Here is a 12,178-nt window from a genome sequence, read left to right on the forward strand (position 1 = left end):
TTTTATCTTTTGTCTTTTGAGCCCTGCTTGGAACTAGTTACCTAAACTTGTCTCTTTTGTTTCTTCTTCCAAATTTACTGTTTAGCTCATAAACAGGAGGCGGGACCCGTGAACTTGGTGGCTGCCTGGGTGTGTGGTGGGAAGAGGGGCCTTCCATTCAGGCTGGTTTGTGAGTGTGGAGCAGCAAGGGTAAATTAGCGTGCAGATTTCAGGAGAGACTGTTACCAATGTCCTCTGCCAGCGATCATGCAGAGTGCCAAATTACAATTGATTTCTCAATAAAATTGAGTTCAACCTTCCCCAACATAATCCGAGACAGAAATGACAGAGAACTGTCTTAAGTTTTAAAAATTTTATTCTTTTCAGTCTATTTTGTTCTTGGGGGTTTATCGTTTTTAGCCCTGGACCATTAGACGCTCACCTCACCCTCCTTCCTGGACTTTACAAAGCAGAGGAAGCATAAAAGGGATGGGCTCACCTCCCAGGCCACCCTTCCTGGGCAGGGCTCCTCATTGGGTATAATATGAAGATGCCACTGACCTCCAAGATTCAACTTTGCTTCCTGGGTGGGGAGTCACATTCTTGGAGGATAATGGGCTGTTTAGAGCAGGTTTCTTCCCTTCTCCCCAGTTAATCTCTCTCGCTCTCTCATACTGGTGCACACTCACAAACACACACTCTCTGCCTTCCATTTAAAGTCCATTGCTTTGGGAACCACCAACCCACCAAATTAAAACACATTTATCCACTTGCTGGAGCAATTCCCCAAATGTTCCATCTTGCTACCAGCCTGCTGGGCTTGCTCAGCTCTACCTGTATCCAGTTTCCAAAGAGGCTCATCGTGTTGCAAAGGAGGTGAATCCATTTAATGTGGCTTTGCATTCTGAGATTTAAGGCATACCTCATGCTCTCAGGAAGCCAACCTCTTCTAAGTAGGAGAGATGGAGGCATGCTGCATTAATATCATGTTTTATCTCCATCACCTTTACTACTCCCTCACCACCACCTTGCTTGCCATCTTTACCAACAGTTCATTAAGTGCTTTATATGCTTCTCGACAACCCTACGGAGTAGGCAGTATTATTTTCTTCATTTTACTGATCAGGAAATTGAGGCTTGAGGATGTCAAATAAATTGTCCAAGGCCACACAACTGGTTCCACTCAAGTCTAGGTGGCTCCAGAACCGTTCTAGGAAAAATAAGATTCTAAGTGCTGACCACATTGCCAACATATATACAAATAATTGGGGCCTTTTCTTTCTCCTTAGTGGTTAAAATTGCCACATGCCTTTTCGGGAAACTAGAACTCTGCCTATTGCTTATTATGAGCACAGAGGAGACAAGCTTCCTTTATTATTCTAAGAAAAGCAAAGGGACGAGACAATTTATTCTCCATGCCATAAGTATTTTCCTAATTGGATGGCTAAGATCTAACAGGGTGATTCCTTTTAGGGTGGAAGCAGAATGCCTATTTTTTTGTCAGCACAAGCAAAAAATGTCTTTGAGAAGATGAATTGGTAAGCCAGAGGTTATTATCTTAGATTGTATCTCTAGGTTCAACAACATACACGTGTAAACATGTATTACATTACTATCTATACCTTTTGCTAAAAATTTGTATATCTGAGCCCTAAATCTGCTAATTACTGGCTAAGTAATCTTAGGCAAGTGTAATCACTTCTTTGAGCCTCAGTTTTCTCATCTGTAAAGTGGGATTAAAAACATCTAGTTTATAACTTTTATTCTTTTCCACCTACAAGAAAGAGTGAGAGCAAACAATACCTCCAATATACCTTGGAAACTCAAATTTGTACTTACCACTATTCTTTTTGATTTATTTTACAAGGGATGTTTTAGTTTGCCAAAGGGGTGCCGATGCAAAGTACCAGAAATGGGATGGCTTTTATAAAAGGGGATTTGTTTGGGGTAAAAGCTTACACTTTCAAGACTGTGAAAAGTCCAAACGAGGCACCATCAGAGATGCTTCTCAACAAAGTCAGCTACCGTTGATCCCAGCATGTTGCCATGTGCTGAATAAGATGGCTGCGGATCTCTGCCGAGATTTCAGCCTTCCCTTACAGGCTCACTATCTCCTCTTGACCTGCTCTATGGGTGCAGCTGCTTGGGGCTTGTCCTTAAGCCATCCTGTAGTCCTCTCTCTTACAGGGCAGGATCAAGCATGGCGGCTTCCTTTTTCTGTGTCTGTCTGAGTCTATCTCTGTTTCCATTTATATCAGATCCAGCAAGGGGGTGGAGACTTAACCTGAGTCATGCCTCACTGATGTCATCCAAACATAAACCCTAAGGTGCTCTCATCAAGTAATCTAATCAAAGGACGTTAACTGAATTTAATGCAAACACAAGGGTATCACAACCAGAGGAACAGATTAGTGTACAAACATAATCTTCCTCTTTTTGGGATTCATAAAATAATTTCAAGCTGCCACAAGGGGTATCACAGATTCAGACTGATGACATCCCTGGGTGAAGAATGTCCCAGCCAAGATGTAATCTGATCACTTTTGTGACTTTTTTCCTGACCTCTCTTAATTAAATGAGATATTATATATGAAGTTATATATAAAGTACTTCGTGCTTTTCTTGGTACTTAGTAGCTGTTCAATGAAACTTTTTTCTTCTCCCCTCCCTTGACCTTCCTTCTCTCCCACTACACCCTGGAAATGAGCCAGGCTCTCAACTAAGGCCTACAGAGACCACTTTCCTGATACATGTTCATTTTATTTTCCGCCACTACCCAGGAAGTCACTGTGGTCTCATAACCAGAGAGTGCATTCTGGAATCACACAGACGGGGACAGGAATACAAGCTTTACCCTCTTTGTATTCATGTATGCAAGGAGCATTCCGGAGCAGTATTTAAAAATCTCAGGCCCTGGAGTCTTTCTGGGTTTAAATTCCAGCTCTGTTACTTAACAGCTGGGTAACCCGGTGTCACCCTTAACCTTTTCGTTGTACCTCAACTTCCTCATCTACAAAAATGGGCAGTAGTAGAACTTAATTCATAGGGTGGCTGTGAGTGTCAATATAACAGAGCAGTGCCAGTTATAATTTAGTTATATAGTGGTGATTGCCACTAGTCTGATGAGTGCTATTACTTCTATAGGTACTATTACTGGTACAGCGAAGTCATCTCCTGCCTTAGAACATTACTCATTTCACAGCTTTTTCTTGTATTTTGCTATATCCTGTGAAAATATAGTCCTTATACACCATAATTGCTAGGTGTTACATACTGACTTCAAGTTCTAAAGGGATTACATTTCTAAAATTTAAATCGGATTTCTCATACTATTACTAAAGTAGGCTAATAGTAACTCATTTGCTAGTTGAGTGAGAATATGTTTTTGTCATGAGAGTTTAACATGTCTATATGCCTATATGTAAAATTTTTACACTATCAGAAAGAAATCACTTAACAACCCCACACTAGAATATAAATTATTCCAAATTTCAAGTAGATTAGTACCAGGGAGAAAAAAGTAATATTTCAAAATCCTAAAGAGACATATGTATAAGCCTAAAGTTGAAAAATCCAAGTGTATGAATCAATGTTACTAAAAACATTTTTGGGAAGCAGATGTGGCTCAAGTGATAAGGCCTCCGCCTATCATATGGGAGGACCTGGGTTCAATCTCTGGGGAAATCCTGGTGAAAAAGAAGAGAAAATATGCCTGTGCAGCGAGCCAGTGCCCATATTGTGAGCCGAGTGCCCACAGGGTGGGCTGAGTGCCCATGTGAATGCCCATGTGGTGAGACGAGTGCCCATGTGAGTACCCATGTGGCAAGCTGAGTGCCCACGTGGGTGCTTGCATGGTGAGCCAGTACCCACATGTTGAGTCAGTGCCCGTGCAGTGAGCCGAGTGCCGGTACAAGTGAGTCACTCAGGAAGATGACGGTGCAACAAAAAAGAGACGAAGGGGAGAGTCAAGGTGAAGTGCAGCAGAGACCAGGAACTGAGGTGATGCAATTGAAAGGGAACCTCTCTCCACATCAGAGGTTCCCAGATTGAATCCTGGTTAATCCTAGGGGAGAAAGACGAGACGAGAAGACAAAAAGAGAAATAGATACAGAAGATCACCCAGTAAATGGACAAAGACAACAAAAACAGCAGGGTGGGGGAAGAAAAATAAATAAAGAGGTGCAACCAAAGGTGAACAAATATTAAAAAAATAATAAAATAAAAACACTTTTTTTTTTTGGTAAGGCGTCAATAACAGGCTGTTGTCTCAAATGTGTTATACCTTCAGGACCTAACTCGTGTTCTGAGTGCCCATGTAGTGTCTTTACAAGAAGGGTATTAAGAGGGAATGCATTCCATCCACCCCCAGACACCACCTATCCTTCAATAGCAAATATTAATCTATATATAAAAATGAACATTTCTTTTCCCCTTAGGATATCTCTTCTTAAAATCACATTTGGATTCTCACAATTCCAGTATCCCAAACAGCTGGATCTCTCCTCTAATCCTTTCTCTGTTAGAGAGTTTGACACGACTTTGAGCAAGACTGGTTAGCCGATGACCCAAATCTCCTTAATCCGGGGCAACCATAATGCTAGATCAGAAACTACTGTAAACTTTAAAAATCTACTCCCACAATCTTCTTGCTCCCTTCATACCGTCATGCCTTTTCAATTAGCGAAGCAGCATTAATACCCAGCGATTTGGTTGGCCAAGGCTGGTAGGACGTAGGGAGTTGAAGGAACAGGTCTTATGTTTCTTTCAGTTCCCCTCAGTGTCTAGCACAATGTAGTAAGGTTTAAAGAATAGCTCCACAGTTTGTGTAGCAATTTCCTGTGCCACAGTGGTAAAATAAATTTTTATGCACATTATCTCATTTAATCCTCCCAGCTTACCTGAGTCTGCATCTCTGAACTACAAATGAGGAAACTAAAACACAGGTAAGTGAAGCCTCTTGCACCATGTACTCAATTATTGGCAGAATTGCCTGAAAGTCAAACTCAGATCTGCCTAACGACAAAACCTTCATTCTTACTCATTATAAATATATATTGTGTTTGGATGGATGGATGGGTTCATCAAAAATTCTATTTTTTAATAGTTGCAGAAATTCAGAATTGATGAACATGCTCATGCTTTCTTCTTCTTGTAGCCCCTCATGTTTTTTCTTTTCTTTAGGCTACATCTAAAACATAGTGATAGTGATCATTAAAGCTGGTAACCCTTTTATATATATGACGTATTACTCATAACTTCCCAATTTCTCATCGATTTCTCTCTTTTCATGTATATCTTATATCCAGTGCATGGCATAAGACTAATTCTTTTAGCTAATTCCTTAGGTTATTTGGGTAACCTTATGGATCCTCTATTTGGCTTTATATTCTTAAAGAGAATGTAAAACTTTCTATTAACTGAGTAGAGGTATAGGTTGGACCTTCTTGCTACCAGAGAACTTAGAGAATGTTAAATCCTGCTGGACTTGAAAAAAAAATTGGCTGCTTTACAAGAGAGATTTTTTGGAATTACTTCTATAAATCAGAAAAGTTATTTATCACGCTATCTAAAATAACTCAAGGAAAGAGTTTGAAAGAAGATTTGGAGAAAGCGAGGAGGAGTAATCAGTTTGCTTAGGTACAGAGGAGACAATTAAAAAATTGTTTCCAGGGAAAATTTTATGGTATCTGAGTCTACTTGGGAGACTCTGCCATCTTTTCAAAATCAGCTTCCTATAAACATCTCATTCATTCATTCATTCATTCATTCATTTTATTCATTGACCAAGCATCTGAGTGGCTATTCTGTAACAGCTATTTGTCCAACTCAAACTGACATCATGACTTTACTTATATTGTTGTCAATCATAGTCACCAGCCTTAGAATCATTGCTTATATCCGTCAACAAAATCCATTATCAAAATCTCATTTTTTTTCATTTTTTTCTTATCTATTTTTAAAAATATACATAGATCGCACAAAATCTTACTTGTTTTTGTTTGTTTTGTCTGTGTGTATCAGAGAGAGAGATGCCCCTGTATCCATTTTCTTCATTCAATTCATTATTATCCTACCCTATGTAATTGGGTTTTGTTTTTCTAATTGCTCTTGAGACGTCCATTTTCTTCTCTGCTCCAAAGCTTTCCATGCCTGCTCTTCTTCCTCACCCCCACCTGTCTACAGTTTTCAGTGCTCTATCCATAGCCAGGCCCCTTAGCAATGGCCTTAGCCTTCCTGTCCATTCTCAGTTTCCACAGCTCCCTGACTCAAACTTGTGTTTAAGCCGCACTGTTCTCTTTCCAGCCTTCTTCTTACCAACTGTTAACCGCACACCGATTGCATGCCTGCCCCCTGCTGGGATACTCTTTTAGTTTGTAAAAGGGCTGCCAAAACAAAGTACCAGAAATGGGTTGACTTTTATAAAAGAGTTTTATTTGGGGTTAAAGTTTACAGTTCCAAGACCAAGAAAAGTCTGTCTTAAGGCACCTGAAGAAGTACTTTCTCACCAAAATCAGCTGCCACGTGGTGAAGCAAGATGGCCCGCCAGTCTCTGCCAAGGTCTCCACCTTTCTGCAGCTGTAGGTAAACCTGACACAGGGCTTGTCTCTTACCAGGCCTCCTCTCTTGACTTCAGCTTTTTAAGTTTCTCAGGGGCTTCTCTCCTTGCAGCTCAGCTGTGGGCAGATTGGGAGTCCGTGGCAGCTCCCTTTTTCTGTGTGTCTCTTTCTGTGTCTCCATTTTTATTAGACTCAGCAAGAGGGCAGAAACACAACTTGAGTCAAACTTCACTGACATAATTCACTAAAAATAGTCTCATCCCCACAGAAATGGATTAGTTTCCAGCTTGCCACTTAATGCCCTATTCTCTTCTCTGTAAAATGGGGGTAGCAATAGTACTTAACTCATAGGGTTGTTGTGAGAAGCAGAGGAGAGAATGAACATAAAGCCCTCAGCATAGAGAGAGCTCACTGGAGGAAGGGTGAAATAAATTGCTTATTTATTATTGATATCACATATGGTAGGCCTTTAGAATACAGCTGTTTTATTTGAATGTGCTCAATTCTCTGAAACATGAGAGTGTTTCCTTTATAATCCCCTTTCCAGAGGGCAGGAACCATATATTTCATTGTATTACCAGTTCTTAGCACAGTACCTGCCATTCAATAAAATATTTGAATGAATGGGTAGACCTCTGAATAGACTAGTTTCTAAATAAAAATAAGGTGTTCATTAGATTTCATGGCAGGGTTTTTAAATTACTTTTGAAATAAACTAGTTGTCAGTGTGTATTTAAGGATCAAACTTACTTTGGACAATCCGCATTTTGCAGAAATGATTCCATAATGCCAAAGAACAACCACAACCAAAATATTTCTTCTAAGCAATAGAATTAGGAAGTGAAGGAGAACAAGGGGTAAGGCAGGCCACTTTATGTGAAGAGGGAAGCCAGACTACTAGAGAAGCCTGATGTGAGGAAATTAATTAGCAATTACTTGGCCTGTCCTTTTAACTAAATTACAGAGAGGAAAAGCTTAGAGAATCCAAAGTTGAGGAGGCTTTTGGTTGGAGAGTTAAAAAGTTACATAAGAGGCTAAACAGTTGAATGCTTTCACCTCTAAACTGTTCCATTTAAATCAGCAAGATCATATTATCTATTCCAAGAGTTCTTAAAGAACTGACAAGGGGAAAAATATCTTCAGAAAAATCACCAAATGAACATTTGAAACCATGGAAATATAGAATTCTTTAAACAGCCAATCCTTGATTAAGCACACTAATTGAGGAGAATTCAGATAAGTCAGATTTGTAGAGATCCTCAAGCTATTGGTTTGATGTTGAAGTGCTTCTGTGTTTGTCCCCTTCACTGCAGGAGAAAGACCCTTCTAACTAAGGTTGCTAAGTGTTTGCTGAATTGTTAAGGTGTACCCTGGGTAAAGTTGGGGTACAGTGTCTCACAGGGGATGCAGAAGTGGAAGTGGAAGCGGGCCACTCTGGATTTGGGAAGGGGAGCCAACCATTACCTTGGATAATGGAAAAGTGAATAATCAATATATATCCTGCATAAGGCCAGAACCCCTCAAGGAACTGTTTTGACAAGATTGAAATCAAAGGAAAACAGCGATTGATTTTGATTTTTTTCATTGCTGTCTCTTAAGCAAATGCCCAGAAAGTAGGGCATGTGTAACGGTCACCATTCTTTCTTTTGTCCTTTTCTTGTCTTTCATATAGACAATAGCAACTCCCTTCAACACATTCTCTCCATTTTTGTCCCAAATTTCCCCAAAATCCTTCTCAGGGGACTATTCCTCTATTTCTGAGTCTATTATTTTTCACTTTTTATTCAGAGTAAATCCCCTTTCTTTGGGCCTTCCCAGGATCTGTCCTTCACTGATCATTCTATTATGTGTAGTATGACCCAGGAACTTACAGGAGAACACACTCATTTTTTTTTTTTTTTTTTTAAAGATTTATTTATTTTTTATTTAATTTCCCCCCCTCCCCTGGTTGTCTGTTCTTGGTGTCTATTTGTTGCGTCTTGTTTCTTTGTCCGCTTCTGTTTCTTTGTCCGCTTCTGTTGTCGTCAGCGGCACGGGAAGTGTGGGCGGCGCCATTCCTGGGCAGGCTGCACTTTCTTTTCACGCTGGGCGGCTTTCCTCACAGGCGCACTCCTTGCGCGTGGGGCTCCCCCACGCGGGGGACACCCTTGCGTGCCACACGGGTCAAGGAGGCCTGGGGTTTGAACCGCGGACCTCCCATATGGTAGACGGACGCCCTAACCACTGGGCCAAAGTCTGTTTCCCAGAACACACTCATTTCAGAGTTTTTCCTGGGAGTAGGAGAGTTAAGGGAAGAGACCATAAAAATGTGTTACCCCATAATAAGCATATGAATAGCTGAGTGTTTCATGCAAAAAGATATGTCTAAAGAAGAACATTAGCTCTATTTCATACACAAAGAAACTGAGATTCAGAGGTATCTTAGCAGATCTTCATGACCCATTGAATATTATAGGACAAAATGAGAAAGAGTTTAGTCTGCTGACCAAAGAGCAGAGCTGAGGAAGAGAGAAGACAAAAGTTTGGTAACTGTTGTCAGAAGAAGATAACACTGGTCCTGGAATGCCTGAGGTTGTGGAATATGAGACTGTGATTATGTGCTTTTGTTGGAGCCCCACCTTACCTTTAAAAAAGAAGAGGAAAAGGAAAGACTACAAGCAAGAATGATGGGAATGATAAATGGATTAGAGGGCATGACACACTGTACGAAGAGAGATGGAAGTAATATAGCATAGATAGCCTAGAGAAACAAATAGCAGAGGAAAAGGGAAATTGCTAATACCTCTAAGCACCTGAGAGGTTGCAACGTGAGTGACATTCATTTTGGAACTTGAACACTTCAAAAGGCATGCTTAGTATGGTCTGGAGATATATATTTGCCCATTTCCTCACTAAGTTCAATGACGCTGAACCAGAAAAGGCGCGAAATGAAGTGTAAAGTTGGAAGAGTTGGAAAGAAAACATTCAAAGTGTGTATGTTACCTTTAAGGAGTGATATTATTAACTTCCTGCTCTGTAAGATCAAGAGTGACATTAGGTATGGGAGATTATATAGCTGCTCTGTGTGTGTTCATGAATAGACCCTTGGACAGTGTCTGAGCGTTGGAAGTGGCTTGGGATAGACCTGGGTGACATGCTTGGTGATTGCTAGAATCTGGGTACTTTTCTGCTGTTGACCGAGAAGGACTCATTTCAAGGTGCATTTATTTATGCATAAACTAGTGGTTTAATGCAAGGATTCTACATCCATCAGCTGGGTTCAAATCTTAACTCAACTAAACACTAACTGCAATCTGGTAAGGAACTTAACCTCGCTAAGCCTTAGTTTCTTTATATATAAAATGAAGATAAAGAATAGTACCTGGACTCCTTGTATAGACTAAAGAAGATAATATATATAAAACACTTAGCATTGTGCCCAGCACATTGCAACATCACAAGTACTTGCAATTATTAATTTTTATTATTCATGAATTTATTTAAGAAACAACTAAGGACTGATTTTAGACCAGCATTAATTTAGGTGTTGAGGATGCAGTGGTGAAGAGAATGGCGGTCCTATTCAAGGAGCTTTAGTTTCTAGTGGGAAAGATAGTGAATAAACAAATAAATATGTAGTATGTCAAGTAGTATTAAGAATAATGAAGAACAATAAAGCAGGCAGGGAGATGGAGGCAGTGAACTATTCTAAACAGAGAACACATCACTCAAATGCGACCGAAGTCAAGGGAAATAATGAGTTTGGGGCACCGTAGTAGTTCACTGAGTCAGGATAAAGATATGGATTGGAGAGGGGCAATAGATGAATGAGGGGACAGTAGAGGTAGGGGTCAGAAAAATGGGAGTATTGGTGAGAGTAGGTTTGCTACTGTAGTAAACAATCCTAGTAACCCTGAAGCTTAACAATAAAAATGAATTTCACATTCATGTAACAGCTTAATGTGGGTATTAGGAAGCTGGCCTTCAGTATTAATTCAGAAACCCAGGAATCTTCCACTTAGTGACTCTATCAGTTCCTGAGGCCCTCGAGTCCAATGCTAGATCATCTGCAGTGGTGGTAGACTGGAGGAGAGACAGAGCATGGAGCATAGGACAGGAGATCTTTATGTAAACCAGGTCTGAGAGTAGCATATATGATTTTCATTCACATTCCATTGGCTGCAAACTCATTCTTGTGGTCACACTAAACTCCAAGGAAGGCTGGGAAATGAAATCTAGCAGTTTGCCCTGGAGGAAAAGGAAATAAATTTTGATGAACACATAGCCAGCAGTCTCTGTCACATAGGGCATGCTAAGGAGCTTGAGTTTAATTGTGAGGGCAGCAGAGAGTCACAAAAGTAATTTAAGCCAGTGAATGACCAGGTTTGCATTTTGGAAAAATCATTCTGGTAGAAGGATAGGAGGAACCCAAAATTTAAGGTATCAAATTGAATAACCTGAAAAACAGTGAGAATCTTAACTAAGGGAGCAGTGGTGGGGATGAGAGGTGGGGCTGACTTAAGAGATGTGGAGAATTTGAGTGGATAGGCCAATTATTGATGGGGAGAAGAGAGGACAGGAGTGGGAGAAGGATCAAGAACCTCCAAACGGGGGGGGGGGGGGGGGGGGGGGAGCAGACATAGTTCAGCGGCTGAGCACTGCTTCCCATGTACAATGTCCTGAGTTCATTCTGTGGTACCTCCTAAAAAACAAACAAACAGAAACTCACACTGGGGAGAGGATGTATCTCAGTAGTTGAGCAACCACTTCCCAGGTATGACATCTTGGATTCTATCCCCAGTACCTCTTAAAAAAACAAAATACCCCCCCCCAAAAAAAAACCCCAAAAGTCATTCACTGAGAAAGAAACACAGGAGTAAGAGATACTTGTGAGGGGAGAATGATGAGTTTTAAGAGCAAAACACACCAGTTTTCTTTTCTTTTGATTCCTGTATTTTAGTGAGCCTATTTTTCAGACTGATATTGGGACATATGTTCTGATGGGTGTAAGTTAAGTTATGGGGCTGGTGCATTTGTAATTAGAATTATCTCAGAATATCCAGGGTGTACTGTTACTGTTTATCTATTTCTCTCTGTAGATCATATGTTCATTCAGTCATGATGTTTGTTCATTTGACTTTATTGAGATCTTAGTATTAGGAATTCGGGCTTGACACCTACAACTGAATCATGTCCTCTAATACCCTGTGAATCAGACAGAAAAAAAATTACAATGCTTGGCAATGGATGCTAGAGAACAGAGGTCTTTTTGCTGATTGAGCTATGTGATGTAGCCCATATGTTGGTAGTTGTATTGGTTTTAGACTATAAGATCAGGGGCTGTTTAATGTGCTTTACCTCATAGTACTAAACCCATGAAGGTGTTTGGCAGAGAGGGATGATATATCTTTGCTCAGAATCTAAAACAATCATTAATTTTTAAAAAGTGGTATTTTTACATTATCTTAAAACTATAAAACATTTCTCATTACCATATCACATTATTTCCATTGTAGAGAAGAAGAAATTAGGATTTGGTGGTTTAAGGAACTTGCCCCACCTCACCTAGCTGATGAGTGGTGTTGAAGTCCTCTGGCAATGATATGCGTTCTTGGAATTAGGGTGATCGCTTCCAGGCAAAAATTAGGATGTAGGCTCATGCT

The 12,178-nt window shown here is 40.3% G+C and overlaps 1 protein-coding gene across 5 annotated transcripts in view; it reads left to right on the top strand.

Annotated features, from left to right (window-relative positions):
- Positions 1–12,178, top strand: part of PPARGC1A (PPARG coactivator 1 alpha) — a 653,301-nt gene that overhangs the window by 384,084 nt on the left and 257,039 nt on the right. The window contains exon 3 of one of the 5 annotated variants that reach the window (XM_071217161.1): positions 4,873–4,922. The exons of the other annotated variants lie outside the window; for them this stretch is intronic. The gene's annotated coding sequence lies outside the window, so the exon portion shown is untranslated. The remainder of the gene's footprint in view (positions 1–4,872; positions 4,923–12,178) is intronic. 5 annotated transcript variants of the gene reach the window in all.

This window comes from Dasypus novemcinctus, chromosome 1 (assembly GCF_030445035.2).
Source record: "Dasypus novemcinctus isolate mDasNov1 chromosome 1, mDasNov1.1.hap2, whole genome shotgun sequence".
NCBI classification, from domain to species: domain Eukaryota; kingdom Metazoa; phylum Chordata; class Mammalia; order Cingulata; family Dasypodidae; genus Dasypus; species Dasypus novemcinctus.